Source organism: Macaca nemestrina, chromosome 9 (genome assembly GCF_043159975.1).
Source record: "Macaca nemestrina isolate mMacNem1 chromosome 9, mMacNem.hap1, whole genome shotgun sequence".
NCBI classification, from domain to species: Eukaryota; Metazoa; Chordata; class Mammalia; order Primates; family Cercopithecidae; genus Macaca; species Macaca nemestrina.
The window spans coordinates 60618686-60640983 of NC_092133.1; the positions used below are offsets into that span (position 1 = coordinate 60618686).

Consider the following 22298-nt stretch of genomic DNA (forward strand, 5'->3'; position numbering starts at 1 on the left):
AAATGATATTTCTCATACATTTTTGTTCTTTTGTTTTTAAAATGTGTACATAGATACTATGATAAATTACATAGCAATTAATTTAAAGAGAGTGAATGATTTCATAGCAACTTTACTTTGATTATACTCCCTTTTGTAAGAAAAGCAAGTATTCTGATGTGTGGGATGGCACTCAAAATTATTTGATATTTAGGCCAGACACAATAGCTTATACCTATAATCCCAGCACTTTGGGAGGCTGAAGTGAAGTGGGAGCATTGCTTGAGGCCAGAAGTTCAAGCCTACGTAATATAGTAAGAATCTGTCTCTGCAAAAAATACAAAATAGCCAGGCATGATGTTGTGTGCCTGTAGTCTTAACTACTTGAGAGCATTAGGTGATTAGGTGGGAGGATCTCTTGAGTCCAGAAGGTTGAGGCTACAGTTAGCCATGATTGTGCCATGGTACTCCAGTCTAAGTGACAGAGTGAGACCCTGTCTCAAAAAAAAAAAAAAAAAAAAAAGGTATTTAAAATTGGCCTTTATACTAAAAAATATATATGTTGTCAAATACTCTATTATACTCTAAGCTTCTTGAGGGCCAAGGGAATGATCTTGTTCAGCTTTGTATTCCTAGTGCTTAGCTGTGTCTGTCACTTAGGAGGGCAAGAAATTTGTATTAAATGTAGGTGTATAGATAAATAAATTATATCGTTAATGAAGTAGAAGACTGGTCCAAATATCTAACATAAAATAAGAGCTCCATAATAATTGTCCGGTATTTGTGGAATAAGTTTGCATCAGTATCAGAAAGACAGAGATAGAGAGGTGACCGTACAGTCATTGGTTCATGCAAAGGGAGAAACTTGGAGTCTACCGAGAGCATGATGCTGATGGCAGTAGGAGAAGAATTACTCGCCATCTGAACTCACTTGCTGACTGTGGGACACTCAATCAGACTCTGCATCACTGAGTCCTTTTTTCTTTTAAAACTTCCACATTCATTCATGTAATGTAAATATATGAATACAGTCTAATGGGTATGTGTTTGGAAATGCAATGTGCAGAAAATATTGAGGTAGTAAACAAAAGAGAATGTGGGAAACAAATGTCAGAACCAAACAAAAAGGCTGGGAAAGTTAAAAAGGGCAAATGCTTTTTTGCATATTCTTCCTACTTTGTTGACTTAAAACTGATGTCCAAAAGACTTGTGTGGAAAGAATAAAATAATTTAATCCATCATTAAAATTTAACTGTTTGTTTGATGTTGGTGTGCATTTGTTTTCCTGCATCCTGTAGCTAGATATAGTTAATTAAATTTCATACATGAAACTTGACACACTCTCTCTCTCTCTCCCCCCCATATATATATATATTCTGTGCTATATTTGGAGAGAGCACATTGAGTATTGGGATCCCAAAAGAATTAGTTACTTGTTTTTCTACTTTGTAATTACACCAATGAAGGATGCCAGTGAAGGACACTGAATATTTTCAAGATATGGAATTTTTATGTTTCTTTGTTTTTATTTTTCTCTTTATAGTTTTTCATTGATTTTAATTAGACAGTCTTCTGTTTATGAGGGAGTATAGGAAATTTAATATCCCCAAACTAAAAAAAAACAAACAAAAGAGAGAGAAACATTTAGCAAGATTAGTTTCTTGAATTGTATTTTGCATTCTAGTTTGAGGTTTTCCTTTTTTCCCTTAAGACAGATTTGGTATAGAAAAAGGCACCCCAGGAGAGTGCTCTAAGCTTCCACAGCGCTTGTCTGAGGTGAATGGTGTTTCATTAATTTCACGTGAAATCTTCTTATGTGACAGTATAATTATAATATTATACAGCTTAGCTAGACGGCTTGAAATGATGTGCCAGCACAACCCTAGAAATGAAGGGTCATGCAGGGTACAAGGAGTCTTCAAGATTTCATTTTGAAAACTAAGTACTCGTGACAAGGGACAAAATTGCTAGTGTATTTCTGTATTCGAGGTGACTTCCATTGCTTACGAGGTACCTTACAGTTTGGTGTGATGTCTCTAATTTTTTGAAATGCCAGTCACTTCAATTCATGCCTCTTTTTGCTTAGGTAAGAACCTAGGAAAACTGTACTGATGACAGATAAGAAAGAAGAAACACTTCATGCTTTGCTATGAGATGGGAGTAATGTAGTACTGGATATTAGAAATTCACTCAAAATAAATTGAAGACTCTTAGGGTGTGAGGTGGGCAAAATTTTTGTCTATTGAAAAGCATGAAAAGCATCTTTCTTTAGTTCATCACAGAGAGCACATCGATATACAAAACTTTCAAGAAGGCTTTATTTGGCTATTTTACTGTTATCCATTTGAATCTATTCACATCTATTAATTACCTAGCCTATTAGACCTCCCATTACTTTTAACGGAGGTTACAGGTAAATGAGAACCATAGCATCAGATGTACTCTCAGTGCAGTTGAAATCAAATTTCTTATTCCCCACTTGATCATGGTGGATAAGCTTTCTGATGTGCTGCTGAATCCGGTTTGCCAGTATTTTATTGAGGATTTTTGCATCGATCTTCATCAGGGATATTGGTCTAAAATTCTCTTTTTCTGTTGTGTCTCTGCCAGGCTTTGGTATCAGGATGATGTTGGCCTCATAAAATGAGTTAGGGAGGATTCCCTCTTTCTCTATTGATTGGAATAGTTTCAGAAGGAATGGTACCAGCTCCTCCTTGTACCTCTGGTAGAATTCAGCTGTGAATCCATCTGGTCCTGGACTTTTTTTGGTTGGTAGGCTATTAATTATTACCTCAATTTCAGAGCCTGCTATTGGTCTATTCAGGGATTCAACTTATTCCTGGTTTAGTCTTGGAAGAGTGTACGTGTCCAGGAAATTATCCATTTCTTCTAGATTTTCTAGTTTATTTGCGTAGAGGTGTTTATAGTATTCTCTGATGGTAGTTTGTATTTCTGTGGGGTCGGTGGTGATATCCCCTTTATCATTTTTTATTGCGTCTATTTGATTCTTCTCTCTTTTCTTCTTTATTACTCTTGCTAGCGGTCTGTCAATTTTGTTGATCTTTTCAAAAAACCAACTCCTGGATTCATTGATTTTTTGGAGGGTTTTTTGTGTCTCTCTCTCCTTCAGTTCTGCTCTGATCTTAGTTATTTCTAGCCTTCTGCTAGGTTTTGAATGTGTTTGCTCTTGCTTCTCTAGTTCTTTTAATTGTGATGTTAAAGCTTGTTCAACATTCGCAAATCAATAAATATAATCCAGCATATAAACAGATTATATCAATAGATGCAGAAGAGGCTTTTGACAAAATTCAACAGCCCTTCATGTTTAAAACGCTCAATAAATTCGGTATTGATGGAACGTACCTCAAAATAATAAGAGCTATTTATGACAAACCCACAGCCAATATCATACTGAATGGGCAAAAACTGGAAAAATTCCCTTTGAAAACTGGCACAAGACAGGGATGCCCTCTCTCACCACTCCTATTCAACATAGTGTTGGAAGTTCTGGCTAGGGCAATCAGGCAAGAGAAAGAAATAAAGGGTATTCAGTTAGGAAAAGAAGAAGTCAAATTGTCCCTGTTTGCAGATGACATGATTGTATATTTAGAAAACCCCATTGTCTCAGCCCAAAATCTCCTTAAGCTGATAAGCAACTTCAGCAAAGTCTCAGGATACAAAATTAATGTGCAAAAATCACAAGCATTCTTATACACCAGTAACAGACAAACAGAGAGCCAAATCAGGAATGAACTTCCATTCACAATTGCTTCAAAGAGAATAAAATACCTAGGAATCCAACTGACAAGGGATGTAAAGGACCTCTTCAAGGAGAACTACAAACCACTGCTCAGTGAAATAAAAGAGGACACAAACAAATGGAAGAACATACCATGCTCATGGATAGGAAGAATCAATATCGTGAAAATGGCCATACTGCCCAAGGTAATTTATAGATTCAATGCCATCCCCATCAAGTTACCAATGAGTTTCTTCACAGAATTGGAAAAAACTGCTTTAAAGTTCATATGGAACCAAAAAAGAGCCCGCATCTCCAAGACAATCCTAAGTCAAAAGAACAAAGCTGGAGGCATCACACTACCTGACTTCAAACTATACTACAAGGCTACAGTAACCAAAACAGCATGGTACTGGTACCAAAACAGAGATATAGACCAATGGAACAGAACAGAGTCCTCAGAAATAATACCACACATCTACAGCCATCTGATCTTTGACAAACCTGAGAGAAACAAGAAATGGGGAAAGGAATCCCTATTTAATAAATGGTGCTGGGAAAATTGGCTAGCCATATGTAGAAAGCTGAAACTGGATCCTTTCCTTACTCCTTATACGAAAATTAATTCAAGATGGATTTGAGACTTAAATGTTAGACCTAATACCATAAAAACCCTAGAGGAAAACCTAGGTAGTACCATTCAGGACATAGGCATGGGCAAAGACTTCATGTCTAAAACACCAAAAGCAACGGCAGCAAAAGCCAAAATTGACAAATGGGATCTCATTAAACTAAAGAGCTTCTGCACAGCAAAAGAAACTACCATCAGAGTGAACAGGCAACCTACAGAATGGGAGAAAATTTTTGCAATCTACTCATCTGAAAAAGGGCTAATATCCAGAACCTACAAAGAACTCAAACAAATTTACAAGAAAAAAACAAACAACCCCATCAAAAAGTGGGCAAAGGATATGAACAGGCATTTATCAAAAGAAGACATTCATACAGCCAACAGACACATGAAAAAATGCTCATCATCACTGGCCATCAGAGAAATGCAAATCAAAACCACAAGGAGATACCATCTCACACCAGTTAGAATGGCAATCATTAAAAAGTCAGGAAACAACAGGTGCTGGAGAGGATGTGGAGAAATAGGAACACTTTTACACTGTTGGTGGGATTGTAAACTAGTTCAACCATTATGGAAAACAGTATGGTGATTCCTCAAAGATCTAGAAGTAGATGTACCATATGACCCAGCCATCCCATTACTGGGTATATACCCAAAGGATTATAAATCATGCTGCTATAAAGACACATGCACACGTATGTTTATTGCGGCACTATTCACAATAGCAAAGACTTGGAATCAACCCAAATGTCCATCAGTGACAGACTGGATTAAGAAAATGTGGCACATATACACCATGGAATACTATGCAGCCATCAAAAAGGATGAGTTTGTGTCCTTTGTAGGGACATGGATGCAGCTGGAAACCATCATTCTTAGCAAACTATCACAAGAACAGAAAACCAAACACCGCATGTTCTCACTCATAGGTGGGAACTGAACTATGAGGTCACTTGGACTCGGGAAGGGGAACATCACACACCAGGGCCTATCATGGGGAGTGGGGAGGGGGGAGGGATTGCATTGGGAGTTATACCTGATGTAAATGACGAGTTGATGGGTGCTGACAAGTTGATGGGTGCAGCACAGCAACATGGCACAAGTATACATATTTAACAAACCTGCACGTTATGCACATGTACCCCAGAACTTAAATTATAATAATAAAAAATAATTTAAAAAAATTTAAAAAAAATTTCTTATTCCTTGGTATATGCTATGTAGCTCTCCAATCTGTAGCACAGAATTCAATTCCTGCCTCCTCCCCTGCCCACCCCCCAGCATAGTAGTAGGGAAAGGAGAATTGGAGAATTCAATCAAGAAGCCCAGGAATGGGAAACCAGAGCTCAGCCTGTTGTTTACAGCTTGGTACTATGGGTTGGTTAGTTTGTTTTTCTCCAGAATGCTGAAACAACCGGTAATTTAAGTGAGGGGAAAAAATTCAAATCAGTAGTTCAACATTATTGAGAGATAATATATTTGATGGTTTATTTTATTTTTTCAGTTGATTACATTAGGAAAATAGTCACAGGATCCATATGGCACATTGTAGTGAAAATGAGTTTGACATATAAGTCATTTGTTGTGTCACTATGAATAACTGCTTTGGAGTCTCTGGACATAAATTTATTCATTTATAACATAATGATGGACTATCCAGTTATATAAAGTACCTCTAAGTCCTGGAATTTGTTGACTCCTGGGTTTCCATATATGCCATATTAGAATTAGTGTGCTGTTCAAGGCTAAGAGATTGGTGAACATTTTTCTTCTTATTTAGTTTATGAATTCTCAGGATGAAAACTTTTAAAAATAAAAAGTACTTCTTGCACAAACTTTCAAAGGAAGTGCAAAATTTATGAGCTTTCAAAAAGTCCATGTCTTAATCTTTTGCATCAACATATTCAAAAGTAATGAGATACTTACTATCACATGTTACTGCGAATTAAGGATGCTTAGAAGGAAAAATACGCCCCCCCACCACACACACGTAGTTTATAATTCGTGAGGATCTAAGTGTTTTAGGGATGCATTTTTAAAATATTACTTATGCATTGAACAGCAATCAGGAGCATTTTGGTACATTCTAGGAGATTATCAATTTCAAAATATTAAGTTCTTTCAGAAGCAGAATTTTCAGATAATCCTCTGGGTTGGCATGAGGTACATTTTGGCATAATGCCAACATTAGTGCTTTCAAAAGTGAATATATTTAGTTTCACACAAAATTTAAGCACAGAAGCAGGAATACTAAGTAATATGAATAATGTTCTTTGGATTTTAAGGAAAAATAATATTGCTTTTACTTCATTTTTCTTATTCTTCAAAGTCAAATAAATGTGAGGTATGAAGAATTGCTTGGAGAATTTTGGAAAGTGTAGCTGCTTAATGCATGAACCCAGATTTTAGAATATAATTAAAATGAAATAAAGTGAAGAGATTTATTTGTATCACTCGCACTTGCTGTGCTTTAAATACTTTCCAAAGCAAATAATTCAGTAAATAACTAAACACGTGAGAAGGCAGGCAATCAGGCAAGAAGGCTAGTCAATAATGGGTAATAAGTGTTATCTTCCTCTCCTCATCTCTTCCTTCTTTTGTCATGAGGAATAAATTTTCTATTCAGAAGTGTAAAAGAAGGTGATTAGTATGCATGTTTGTTGCAAAATTATTAATATCAGAGAAAAATAAAACAATCTTCAAATCTGAGTAGTGCTGTGATGAAGTAAAATATGGCCTATCTATTTGAAAAGTGATTGAGTTATTAAAATAATGACTCTGTGTGTATTGGTATGCACCTATTCATTCAGGTTGTGTATAACTGACCTAAATTCTAATTGGCCATTAGTCTATTTTAGCTGGGTTGGCCCCTGTCAAACTGGTTGTTAAATATTTTGAATATCATCCTAAGACTTGTATAATATACAAAAATACTTGGAATACAAGGTTGTTTGATCAGAATTTAATGCAAAATTTAACATAAAGATTGAATTATCCATATTTTTAAAACACATGAATATTTAAAAATAGAATATTTAAAAAATAGAATAAAAACTTCTGACATTATTAAAGCAGGTATATGGTCAGTAAAAAAATTAATAAAGCAGGAAATCATAGAAATGAATACATGTAGAAATTAATTTGTTTACATCTAAAACATGTGAGTGTATATTCATTCACCAATTTTTTGATAATGAGGCAAGGATTCTTTATATCTGGGACTTATAATTGAAGATTAAAATTGTCTTTTTATAGACTACATATACATAATTGATGCATTCTTTATTATTTTCCTTTACAGTGGAATTAAGAACTTAAAAATACTAGCAAAGAAAGTTGACTGCAGAGTGGGCCAGGTGCGGTGGCTCACGCCTGTAATCCCAGCACTTTGGGAGGCCGAGGCAGGCGGATTACGAGGTCAAGAGATTGAGACCATCCTGGACAATATGGTGAAACCCCATCTCTACTAAAAGTACAAAAATTAGCTGGGCGTGGTGGCACACATCTGTAGTCCCAGCTACTCAGGAGGCTGAGGCAGGAGAATTGCTTGAACCCGGAAGGTGGAGGTTGCAGTAAGCTGAGATCGCACCACTGCACTCCAGCCTGGTGACAGAGCAAGACTCTCCATCTCACACACACACACACACACAAAAAGAAAGAAAGAAAGTTGACTGCAGAATTCTGCTTTTGGACCAGGCACGGAGGCTCATGCCTTTAATCCCAGCCCTTTCAGAGGCCAAGGTGGGTGGATCACTTGAACTCAGGAGTTTGAGACCAGCCTAAGCAACATAGTGAGACCCTGCCTCTACAAAAATACAAAAAGTAGCTAGGTGTGGTGGCATGCACCTATTGTTCCAGCTACTTGAGAGGCTGACATGGGAGGAACACTGGAGCCCAGGAGGGTGAGGCTGCAGTGAGAGATTGTATCACTGTACTCCAGGCTGGGCAAGAGAGCAAGACCCTGCCTCAAAAAAAAGAAGAAGAAGAAGAAGCAGGAGAAGGAGAAGGAGAAGGAGAAGGAGGGGAAGGGGAAGGGGAAGGGAAAGGGGAAGGGGAAGGGGAAGGGGAAGGGGAAGGGGAAGGAGAATGCAGTTTTTGTGATTTTTTTTTCCAAATCATTTGAAGACATATTACCATGCTTAATTTTACAGAATTTTTTTAGTGATTTATATTTATTGAGTCTTTGCAAACGATTCAGCTTAATTTTCATAGAAATAACAACTACATTTTATGCCCGTACTTCATAAATTTATATACTTATTATATTATATAATTAAATTATTTATTTCATTTACATTATTATGTATATACAAACACAACTACTATCATAAAATTTGAGAATATTGAAATAATTTTTGTGTCTGCACTGAAATATCTAAGTAATAAAATGTGCTGTCAATTTATCTAAATTCTATTCATTGCTTCTAGTAATAGTCTAAAATTCTGAAAACCAACAAATTGTGAGCTAGCTGGGCACCACTGAAAAATTACCTTAATCTTTTTTCTTCATTTATGAGTCCAGGGAATCCCACTGCAATTGCTGCAACACAGTTTGAATGACTTTTTTTTTTAAAGCAGTAACCAACAGGGTCAGATTTGGCTATATGAATGTCAGCACTTCCAAGTCCTCAGGAATAGGAAGCCCCCTAAGATCTGATGACAAGGAGGCTGAGATTAAAGGGGCAATTATTGCTCCTAACTGGAATAAGCATTTTCTCATCCTGAGGATTCTAAAACAGTAACAAAAAGATTCTAGAAACATTGTTGAATCAATATATTACAAGGAGATATTCATGGTTTCTGTGATACTTAAGACAGATCCCACTGCCAAATAAAATCTTAGAATATTTTATATCATAATGGCTTTCCCTTCACATGGGAATCAGGAAATGTTTTCAGCTAAGACCGAGTTGTGAAGAAAGATTTTCATAAAGATTTTACTTGGGAAAAGCTTTTTGAATGAGCTTGCATCAATTCAATTCAATCTTCCAACTCAACAATATGTCCATGTCTACCCTCAGGTCATAGGGAAAGAAGGGGAAAGGGAGAGATTATTATCTGTTTGAAAAACAAAACAAAAGCATCCCCCAAAACAACAACAAAAAACAACCATCACAACAGCAAAGCAAATAATGAATCCTTTTTTGGCCTCACATTCTACTCGAGCCCTGATCTTAATTTTTAGCCTTCCTTTGCATCAAACTGCCTAGAGAGAGTTGTTAATGTTTGCTTTTTCTGATTCATTTTCTCCTATTTTCTTTTGAATCCTTTGTAAAACTGGTTTCTCCTCTAATAGTTTGCTGAAACTGTTCCTGTTGTCAATAATTACCTCCACATTGCTAAATCCAGTGGTGAATTCAGTCCACATATTCCTTGACCTATGGCAGCATTTGATTCAGTTATCATGCCTTCTCCTTGGATATACATGTTTTCACCTTGCTTCTGTGACACAGTGAAATCTTTAGCTTAATGTCTCTGTCATCAGCCACTTTATAAATTTACTTTCTTTGTTCTCCAACTCCTAAATGTTAGAGTATACCAGGGAACAATTCTCCTTGCACTTATAACTCCCATAGATCTTACCATTCTCAATGTTTTACATATCATTGATATGCTGTTGATGCCTAAATTTGTGTGTCTAGCCTATACCTCTCCCCTAAAATCCAGATTTGAATATCTAATTTCTTATTAAAAACTTGGATGTCTAACAGAAATCCCAAAATCAACGTGTCCCAAGTTGAACTCTTGACCTTCCCTCGAAACTTTTCATCAGCCTTCCCATCTAAGAAAATGATTATATTTTCCTTCTTGTTGCTCAAATCAATAATGTTTACCTAATCACAATTTAAGTATATCCTGCATCCTATCTGTTCACAAGTCTTGTCACCTCTGCCTTTAGAATATAACCAGAACTCAAACATGTTTCATCACTTCCCCTGCTCACCAATCTGCTTTCTGCCTGGGCTTTTGCCAATAATCTCTTAACCTGGTCTCCCTGCCTCCATTCTTCTATCTTACTGTCCATCCACAGAGATCCTATAGTGGTTCCTTTAAATGACACTTTAGATATTGATAGTCTTCTGCTTGAAATGTCTAGTGGCTCCCCACCTCCTGTAAAATAAAAGTCAGGGCTCTGAGAAGACCCTACAAGAGCAAAAGAAAGGCTCTGCTCCCTCTCAGACTCAGTCTGACCACATGGCTCCAACCAAGCTGTCCTTAACTAATCTCTGACCAGAACAAACACAATGCCTTGGGTGTTTAGCACTGGCTGGTCCCTCAGCCTGGAATACTTTCCTTCATTTTATGCATGTGAATAACTTTTTCACATTTTCATGTTTTGCTCAAATAGTATTTTAACACTGAGGCCTTCACTGTCTACCTTGTTTAACACAGCAATCCCTCCCTCCCCAACATAGCATAACCTAACAGGACATAAAAGGACAACATCCCTTTAACCATACCTATATTCAGGGAAAGCATGGCCAGTTAATCTGAGTTGCTTTTAGTAGAAGGATAATTTTGCTGCCTCTTCAGACCCTAGTGGTATAGTATGGGAAGAAAGCATGTATGGATGCCATACAACAGATGTCAGTGCAAACATGCTGAGACGAGAGAGAGAGCCAGTTTATATTCAGGGGAAGCATGGCTAGTTAATTTGAAGTGACTGGTTTAGGGAGAGTGGAGCAGAAAGAGGCTTCCTCCCCTCAGCAACCCTACAGTCATCTTGTTGCACTTGAATCATCACAAAATCCTCATCACTGAAATTTCACTCAGTCAACTTGAGATGTACTTGACCAGTGGCCATTACAGTTCAGAAAATGTAGTTCCAGGCATCAATAATACATGTTGATCTTTCCAAAACTAAGTTTTAGGTAGTTATTGACCATTTATATTTTGGAGAATAACTTTAGAGGAAATTAGGGATACTACTAACTACCATTATTGGGAACCCTCTATGAGCTGGAGGATTTTTTGCGTAAGTGCTTTAAATATATTATCTTTTTAATCTTTCCACCCACACTTCAGGGTAGATATTATTATATCAATTTCTAAGGTGAGAAAACTGAAGCTTGGAGGGTTAAGAAGCTTGCTCTATGGTATACTTGGTAAGTGGCAGGTCCTTTTGACAGCCAGCTATGTGTTTTTCCCATTCATTGTATCTTGTTGCATAAAAGAGCAATGAAGAGCAATAGATGTGGAGAACAGAATATTTCAAACTGGGTGAAGCAGTTCGCGTTTCAAATCTCAAAGCAAATGTTCACATATTTTGGAAATAAAATATTTCCATTTGTATTTTTGCTGTTGGAAAGCCATAAATGGTAACATCTCGTGAATAAAACAAAATAAATACATAACCTCCCTACCCCGCTTGTGCATGTTTTGCAAGCACGACAGACAGATTTATAAGACATGTCTGAACCTCAAGAAATCATGTACTAATAAACCCATGACAATAACCATGAGTCACTCTATTAGTCCATTCTTACATTGCTATGAAGAAATACCTGAGACTGGGTAATTTATAAAGGAAAGAGGTTCAATTGACTCACAGTTCTGCATGGCTGGAGAGGCCTCAGGAAAACTTATAATCGTGGTGGAAGGCAAAGGAGAAGCAAGGCACTTTCTTCACAAGTCATCAGGAAGGAGAAGTGCTGAGTGAAGGAAGAAGAGCTTCTTATGAAACCGTCAGATTTCAGGAGAACTCATGAACTATCACGAGACCAGTGTGGGGGTAACCACTCCCTTGATTCAATTATCTCCACTTGGTCCCTCCCTTGAAACGTGGGGATTATGGAGATTATATTTCAAGATGAGATTTGGGTGGGAACACAAAGCGTAACCATATCATTCTGCCTTTGGCCCTTCCCAAATCTCATGTCCTTTTCACATTTCAGAACCAATCATGTCTTCTCAACACTCCCCCAAAGTAGTCTCATCTGAGAAAAAGCAAGTTTCTTCTGCCTAAAAGCCTGTAAAGTCAAAAGCAACTTAGTTGCTTCCTAAACACAATGGGGGTACAGGCATTAGGTTAATATGCCCATCCCATATGGGAGAAATTGGCCAAAATTAAGGGGCCACAGGACCCATGCAAGTGTGAAATCTAGCATGGCAGTCATATCTTAAAGTTCTGAAATGATCTCCTTTAACTCCATGTCTCCAGGTCATGCCGATGCAAGAGGTGAGTCCCAGTGGTCTTGGGAAGCTCCACCCCTGTGTCTTTGCAGGGTACAGCCACCTTTCTGGCTCCTTTCATGGGCTGGCATTGTCTGTGGCTTTTTCAGGTCTACAGTGCAAGCTGTTGGTGGATCTACCATTCTGGGGTCTGGAGGACAGTGGCCCTCTTCTCACAACTCCACTAGGCAGTGCCCCATTGAGGACTCTGTTTTTTTTCCTCACCGCCCTAGCAGAGGTTCTCCATGAGGACTCCACCCCTGCAGCAAACTTCTGCCTGGACATCCAGGCATTTAGCTACATCCTCCAAAATCTAGGCAGAGGTTCCTAAACCTCAATTCTTAACTTCTGTGCACCCATGGGCTCAACATCACATGGAAGCTGCCAAGGCTTGGGGCTTGCACCCTCTGAAGCAATGGTCCAAGCTGTAACTTGCCCCTTTTTAGCCAAGGCTGGAGCTGAAGCGACTGGGGCAGGGTACCATGTCCCAAGGCTGCATAGAGACAGGGGGTCCTGGGCCCAGCCCATGAAATCATTTTTCCCTTCTGAGCCTCCAGGCCTGTGATTGGAGGGGCTGCCGTGAAGTTCTCTAAGGTGCCCTGGAGACATTTTCCTAATTGTCTTGGTGATTAACATTCAATTCCTGTTACTTATGCAAATTTCTGCAGCAGGCTTGAATTTCTCCCCAGAAAATGGGTTTTTCTTTTCTACTGCATTGTCAGGCTGCAAATTTTCCAAATTTTATGCTCTGCTTCCTCTTGAATGCTTTGCTGCTTAGAAATTTCTTCCACCAGATACCCTAAACCATCTTAAGTTTAAAGTTCCACATATCTCTGAGGCAGGGGAAAATTGCTGCCAATCTCTTTCCTAAAGCATAACAAGAGTCACCTATGCTCTAGTTCCCAAGAAGTACCTCATCTCCATTTGAGACCACCTCAGCCTGGACTTCATTGTCCATATAACTATCAGCTTTTTGTCAAAACCACTCAACAAGTGTCTAGGAAGTTCCACACTTTCCCACATTTTCCTGTCTTTTTCTGAACCTTTCAAACTGTTTCAACCTCTGCTGTTACCTAGTTCCAAAGTCACTTCCACATTTTTGGGTATTTTTACAGCAGCACCCCACTGCTGATACCAATTTACTGTGTTAGTTTATTCTCACACTGCTATGAAGAAATCCCCAAGACTGGGTAATTTAAAAATGAAAGAGGCTTAATTGACTCACAGTTCCATATGGCTGGGGAGGTCTCAGGAAATTTACAGTCATGGCAGAAGGTGAAGGGAAAGCAAGGCACCTTCGTCACAAAATGGCAGAATGGAGAAGTTCTGAGTGAAGGGGGAAAACCCCTTATAAAACCATCAGATCTCCTGAGAACTCACCAACTATCATGAAAACATATAGGGGAAACTGACCCCATGATTCAATTATCTCCACCTAGTCTCTCCGTGGACACGAGGGGATTATGGGGATTACAATTCAAAATGAGATTTGGGTGTGGACACAAAACCTAACCGCATCACTCACCTTCTATTTATCTCCAATTCCCTGTTTACATACCGATCTGATTCAGGCATATGACATATACATGAATATTTTTACCACCTTCTGCTATTTTTCGCTTTATGATCTATGTGATGGAAAAGTACAAGAGGTTTGTTCTTTTAATCAAATTATTCGGGGTTTTTGTCCAGGATGAGTGCTTCTCAATGTATATTCACGGCTCTGAATATTTAGAGGCAAGAAGGTACTTCATTGGTTGTTATACTGGGTGAAGGAGATAATCACAAGACAAGATCATAAGGCTATCTATCAAGATCAACAAAACTTGATAGAGCTTCTAGCAATGCAGGAGATAGAAGCACATTTTTTTCCATCATTTTTTTAACTACTGAGTCCAAGAACATAGTTTATGAATCCAAATACAATTTCACAAAATAGTCATATGCAGGAAATGAGAGGAGTAAGAGGAGAAAAAAATCTGAATAAAAAGAATACTGGTTGCAAAAGAGACCTGTGAATGCAGCATGCTTATAATGATGGTTATATGACAATTGCAGTTACTATAAAATGTTATAGCAGAAAATGGTTATTTTCAAAAAAAGCAAAATGCAGTGATTCAATATTGTGAAATATCTGAGTTGCTTTTAGTAGAAGGATAATTTTGCTGCCTCTTCAGATCCTGGTGGTACAGTACAGGAAGAAAGTGTGTATGGATGCCATGCAACAGATGTCAGTGCAAACATGCTGAGATGAGAGAGACAGCCAGTTTAATTAATCCTAGAAAAATTCCCTGAACAGACATTTAATACAGTTTTGTTCTGTATATCTTTATCAATGTATGAAAAAGTATGATAATAATTTGGATAAAGTAGGCTTACCATCTTGAAAGCAGTGTGAAACTACTTTCATTCCATTCAGTTTAATTAATGCACTGCTATAACAGGGCAGCTGAGTTTGCTAGAACAGAAACAGTGGAGTCAGACAGGTCTAAGTTCTACTCTTCAATGGAGAACATTGTTCATTGCTTGATTTTTCAATATTTCAACCACTAGAGCACAATAGGGTTGTTGTGATAATTAGAAGATAAAATATGTTTAAAAAATGGCTAATATATCCCACATAACAGAACTCAAAGAAATTGAGAAATTATAATCAGTTGTATTTTTATTGGCTTTCCTAGCATTTCCCTTTTTTTCTTTATTGCTTTCATTTTTTTAAAGTAAGAGGATATTTTGCTTACAAATTATCAGTTGCCTTTATTTACAGCGGGTGAAACATTAAATCTCCTTTGGAAGAATGCAACTTGAGAAATATTTATTAGGTATGCCAATGCATTCTGGAGAAAGAATGCAACTGTATATTTCTTTGTCCAAACAGAGATTATTTCTCTCTCCCTGTGACCTTTGCAGGGTTCAGATATGAAATCAGTGAGAAAAAAGTGAACAAATTTGTAGTAGAATTAGGGAACGATCTGTGAAAAAACACTCTGACACTTTTATTTAGAGGAATAAGCTTCAACAAAAAGTTATAACTTTGCAAAATTTCTCTATGTAAATGATTGGAAAGAATGGTTGATTTGACTCACAAAAAGAGTGGTCTCCTTTACTTTCCGTCTATAGCAATGACAGCAGCAATTGCAATAGGGAACTGGAAAGTTTTTCAGTTCTTCCTTGATGAAGTCTTTGTGTCCATGACTTGCCTCTTGCACTGAGTTATTATGTGGGCATGCAGAACTATCCATGTATGTAGAGGGAAAGGGAGAAAGAAATAAGAAGGAATTTTTAAATAGTGTATTATAGGATTATATTTATATTGACAAATATTAAAAGAGATGTGATCTTATCTTGAATCCTGATAGTCAATCAGAATATATACAGACATATACAAACAAACACATATATATATTCATGCATATTCATATATACATTATTACATTATGATTATTGTTATTACTATTATACCTGTAATTTTGGGTCACAAATCCAGATATTATGGAATATGCCAGAATGAAATAGATGTATCCTAAACACAAGGAGTTTATGGTGAATTAGGTGAAATAGACATGTTTGCAAATGACTTATTATTTGTGTTGAAGCTGTTGAGTGTGGCTGTGGAAAATACCAGTATTTCTACAAATGGAAATAGTTGAGAAGGCATTCTCAGTGGGCAGTAGGATTACCTTAGGCAGAATGGGAAGTTCAAAAATCAATTGGGATCATGGTGGACAGGAGGCAGGATTAAATTGCAGCTCTCACTTGGATGGACAGAGCAGCATGTGGAGGCTCGCACTGTGAACTTTTGCTCCAGAATGACTCAGGAGTAAGTCAGGAAAGCTGAGAGGACCCAGGGACCTTCGGAAGGAAGCAGAGTGCTCCTACAGGACCTGGGAGATACCCCAAATACTGGGTCCTTGGGGAAGACTGCCAGAGGCACTGGGAAAAGACCACAGGGAGAAGGGACCTTTGTAACAATTTGAATTGATCAAGAATTCTCCTGGCCAGAACTTGGGGGAGGGTGTGAATTGGGTGTGCAGACTCCACAGGCAGGGGAGGTGCAAAAGCCCTACTTTTTTTTGCAGCTGTGAGGCAGGTAGCCTGGGGCAAGTTCTCAGCCCTGCTTGCCTACTGCCTGGAAACAGACTCAGTGCTATTGGTGGGGGGCACAGTGGGAGTGAGACTGGACTTTTGGATTGCATGTGAGCTGGGTGAAGCCTGTGACTGCCAGCTTTCCCTCACTTCCCTGACAACCTGCATGACACAGTAAAGGCAGCCATGATCCTCCTAGGAACATAACTCTCTTGACCCAGGAACCACACTCCTATCCCCCACAGCAGCTGCAGCAAGACCTGCCCAAGGAGAGTCTGAGCTCAGACATGCCTACCCCTACCCCTACCTAATGGTCCATTCCTTCCTGGGAGCTGAAGACAAAGGGCATATACTGTTGGGAGTTCTAGGGCCCTGCCCACCACCTGATCCTCTCTGTACTTCCACAGCTGATATGCTGTTGAAAGTGCTACCTTGTGGAAGGAGGCTAACCAATACAAAAATAGTTCTTTAAATGATGAAAGCTAAGAACCCTCATGGAGTCCATTTCACCCTCTTGCCACTTCCACTGGAACAGGGGCTGGTATCCATGGCTGAGAGACCCACAGACAGTTTACATCACAGGACTCTGTGCAGGCAATGCCCAGTACCGGCCTGTAGTCTGGTAGACTTGCTGGGTGGCTAGATCCAGGAGAGAGATAACAATCACTACAGCTTGGCTCTCAGGAAGCCACATGATTAAGAAAAGGGAGAGAGTACAACACCAAGGGAAGAAAAAATTCTGAACAACGGCCTTGAGCACTAGACCTTCCTTCTGACGGAGCTTACCCCAATGAGAAGGAACCAGAAACTAACTCTGATAATATGACCAAACAAAGTTCTTTAATGCCCCGAGAAAATCATGCTAGCTCACCAGCAATGGATCCAAACCAAGAAGAAATCCCTGATTTACCTGAAAAAGAATTCAGAAGGTCAGTTATTAAGCTCATCAGGGAGGCAACAGAGAAAGGTAAGCCCAATTTGACGAAGTAAAAAAAAAAAAAAAAAAAAATGATAAAAGAAATGAGGGGAGAGATTTTCAATGAAATAAATGGCATAAATAAACAATTTAAAAAGTTCAGGAAACAATGGATGCATTTATAGAAATGCAAAATGTCTGGAAAGTCTCAGCAATAGAAACAAATAAGCAGAAGAAAGAAATTCAGAGCTTGAAGACAAGTTTTTCAAATTAACCCAATGCAACAAAGACAAAGATAAAAAGAATTTAAAAAATGAACAAAGCCTCCAAGAAGTCTGGGATTACATTAAACAACCATACCTAAGAATAATTGGTGTTCCTGATGAAGAAGAGAAATCTGAAAGTTTGGAAAACATATTTGGGGAATAATCAAGAAAAACTTTCTCAGCCTTGCTAGAGACCTAGACAGAAGAAGCTCAATGAACACCTGGGAAATTCATTGCAAAAAGAAAATCACCTAGGCACATAGTCATCAAGTGATCTAAAGTTAAGACAAAGGGAAGACTCTTAAGAGCTGTGAGGCAAAAGCACCAGGTAACCTACAAAGGAAACTTATCAGATTAACAGCAGATTTCTCAGCAGAAACCCTACAAGCTAGAATGGATTGGGGTCCTTCAGCCTCTTTAAACAAAAAAATTATTGCCAAGAATTTTGTATCCAGTGAAACTAAGCTGGATAAATGAAGGAAAGATACAGTCTTTCTCAGAAAAATGCTGAGAGAATTCACCACTACCAAGCCAACACTACAAGAACTGCTAAAAAGAGCTCTAAATTTTGAAACAAATTCTGGAAACACATCAGAACAGAACTTCTTTAAAGAATAAATCTCACAGGACCTATAAAACAAAAATACAATTTAACAAAACCCCCAAAAACCCAAGGTATACAGGCAACAAATCGCATGATAAATGGAACGATCTCAACACAAACATTGACTGTAAATGGCCTAAATGCTCCACTTAAAAGATAGTGAATTGCAGAATGGATAAGAATTCACCAAGCAACTATCTGCTGCCTTCAAGAGACTCACCTATCACATAAGGACTTACATAAACTTAAGGTAATGGGGTGGAAAAAGACATTCAATGCAAATGGACACCAAAAGCAAACAGGAGTAGCTATTCTTATATCAGACAGAACTTTAAATCAATGGCAGTTTAAAAAGACAAAAAGGACATTATATAATGATAAAAGGCCTTGTACAACAGGAAAACATCACAATCCTCAGTATATATGCAGCTAACACTGGAGCTACCAAATTTACAAAATAATTACTAATATACTTAAGAATTGAGATAGACAGCAACATAAAAGTAGTAAGGGACTTCAATACTCCACTGATGGCACTAGACAGGTCACCAAGACAGCAAGTCAACAAAGTGACAATGGATTTAAATCATACCCTGGGCCAGGTGTGGTGGCTCATACCTGTAATCCCAGGACTTTGGAAGGCTGAGGCAAGCAGATCACCTGAGGTCAGGAGTTCAAGACCAACCTGGCCAACATGGTGAAACCCCATCACTACTAAAAATACAAACATTAGTGGGATGTGGTGGCAGGCGCCTGTAATCCAAGTTACTCAGGGGGGTGAGGCAGGAAAATGACTTGAACCTGGGAGGCAGAGTTTGCAGTAAGCTGAGATTGTGCCACTGTACTCTAGCCTGAGCAACAGAGCAAGACTCCATCTCAAAACAAACACCTATATCCTGGAACAAATGGATGTAACAGACACTGATATTTACAGAACATTCTACCTAACAACTGCAGAATATACACTGTATTCATCAGTGCAAGGAACTTTCTCCAAGATGGACAATATGATAGGCTACAAAACAAGCCTCAATAAATTTAAGAAAATTGAAATTATATCAAGCACTCTGTCAGACCACAGTGGAATAAAATTGGAAATCAGCTCCAAAAGGAACCCTTAACACCATGCAAATGCATGGAAATTAAATAACCTGCTCCTGAGTGATCATTGGGTCAAAAATGAAATCATGATGGAAATTTAAAAATTATTCAAACTGAATGATAATAGTTACACAAACTATCAAAACCTCTGGGATACAGCAAAGGTGATGCGAAAAAGAAAGTTCATAACCCTCAAGGCCTACATCAAAAACTCTGGAAGAGCACAAACAATCTAAGGTCACACCTCAAGGAGCAGAGAAACAAGAACAAATGAAACCCAAACCCAGCGGAAGAAAAGAAATAACTAACACCACAGCAGAACTAAATGAAATTGAAACAAACAAACAAAAAAGATAAATGAAACAAAAAGCTGATTCTTTGAGAATATAAATAAAATTGATAGACCCTTAGCAAGATTAACCAAGAGAGAAAATCCAAATAAGCTCAATTAGAAATGAAACAGGAGATATTACATCTGACACCACAAAGGATCATTCGAGGCTACTATGAACACCGTTACACACATAAACTAGAAAACTTAGAGGAGATAGATAAATTCCTGGAAAGATAAAACCCTCCTAGCTTAAATCAGGAAGATTTAGATACCCTGAACAGACCAATAACAAGCAGCCAGATTGAAATGGTAATAAAAAAATTACCAACAACAAAAAAGTCCAGGGCCAGAAGAATTCACAGCAGGATTCTACCAGACATTCAAAGAAGAATTGTTACCATTCCTATTGACACTATTCCACAAGATAGAGAAAGAGGGAATCCTCCTTAAATCATCCTATGAAGCCAGTATCACCCTAATACCAAAACCAGGAAGGACATAACCAAAAAAGGAAACTACAGACCAATATCCCTGATGAACCTGGATGCAAAAATTCTTAATACCAGCTAACCAAATCTAACAACATCTCAAAAAGATAATCCACTATGATCAAGTGGGTTTCATACCAGGGATGCAGGGATAGTATAACATATACAAGTCAATAGATGTGATACACAACATAAATAGAATTAAAAACAAAAATTACATGGTCATCTCAATAGATGCAGGAAAAAAATCAACAAAATCCAGCATCCATTTATGTTTAAAACTCTCAGCAAAATCGGCATACAAGGGACATACCTCAATGTAGTAAAAGTTATCTATGACAGACCCACAGCCAACATTATACTCAATGGGAAAAAGGTGAAAGCATTTCCTCTGAGAACTAGAACAAAATGAAGATGCCCACTCTGACCACTTCTCTTCAACATAGTACTGGAAGTTCTAGCCAGAGGAATCAGACAAGAGAAAGAAAGAAAAGGCATCCAAATTGGTAAAGAGGAAGTCAAACTGTTGCTGTTTGCTGATGGTATGATTGTTTACCTAGAAAGGTCTAAAGACTCCTCCAGAAAGCTCCTAGAACTGATAAAATAATTCAGCAAAGTTACCTGATACAAAATTAATGTACACAAATCTGTAGCTCTTCTGTACATCAACAGCGACCAAACTGAGAATCAAATCAAGAACTCAACCCCTTTTACAATAGCTGCAAAAAATAAAATAAAATAAAATAAAATAATAAAATAAAATACTTAGGAATATACCTAACCAAGGTGGTGAAAGACCTCTACAAGGAAAACTACAAAACACTGCTGCAGGAAATAATAGACAACACAAATGGAAACACATTCCATGCTCATGGATGGGCAGAATCAGTATTGTGAAAATGACAATACTGCCAAAAACAATCTACGAATTCAATGCAATTCCCATCAAAATCCCACCAACATTCTTTGCAGAACTAGAAAAAGAATCCGAAAATTCATGTGGAACAAAAAAGGAGCCTGCATAGCCAAAGCAAGACTAAGCAAAAAGAACAAATCTGGAGGAATCACATTACCTGATTTCAAACTATACTATAAGGCCATAGTCACCAAAACAGCATGGTTCTGGTATAAAAACAGGCACATAGACTAATGGAACAGAATGGAGAACCCAGAAATAAAGCCAAATACTTATAGCTAAGTGATCTTTGACAAAGCAAACAAAAACATAAAGTGGAGAAAGGACACCCTATTCAACAAATGGTGCTGTGATAATTGGCTAGCCACATGTAGAGGAATGAAACTGGATCCTAATCTCTCACTGTACACAAAAATTAACTCAAGATGGATCAAGGACTGAAACTATAAAAATTCTAGAAGATAACATTGGAAAAACACTTCTGCACATTGGTTTGGGCAAGGATTTCACGACCAAGAACTCAAAAGCAAATGCGATGGAAACATAGTTAAATATCTAGCACTTATTTAAAGAGCTCTTGTTCGACAAAAGGAACAGTCAGCACAGTAAACAGACAATCCACAGAGTGGGAGAAAATCTTCACAATCTATATATCTGACAAAGGACTAATATCCAGAATCTACAATGAACTCAAACAAAGTGGCAAGAAAAAAAAATCTCATCAAAAAGTGGGCTAAGGACACGAATTGACAATTCTCAAAAGAAGATATACAAAGGTCAACAAATATATGAAAAAATGCTTAACATCACTAATGTTCAGGGAAATGCAAATCAAAACCACCTGCGAAAACACCGTACTCCTGCAAGAATGGCCATAACAAAAAATACTGAAATAATAGATGGTGGCATGGATGCAGTGAACAGGGAACACTTCTGTACTGCTGGTGGGAACAACCACTATGGAAAAGTGTGGAGATTTCTTTTTTAAAGAACTGAAAGTAAAACTACCATTTGATCCAGCCATTCCACTACTGGGTATCTATCCAGAGGAGAAGTCATTATA

The 22298-nt window shown here is 37.9% G+C and overlaps 1 long non-coding RNA gene across 1 annotated transcript in view; it reads left to right on the forward strand.

Moving 5' to 3' along the window:
- Positions 1-8368, forward strand: part of LOC105466152 (uncharacterized) — a 49373-nt gene extending 41005 nt beyond the window's left edge. Inside the window, exon 4 of the long non-coding RNA XR_011607438.1 lies at positions 7654-8368. This is a non-coding gene — a long non-coding RNA (uncharacterized lncRNA). The remainder of the gene's footprint in view (positions 1-7653) is intronic.
- Positions 8369-22298: the final 13930 nt, after the last annotated feature.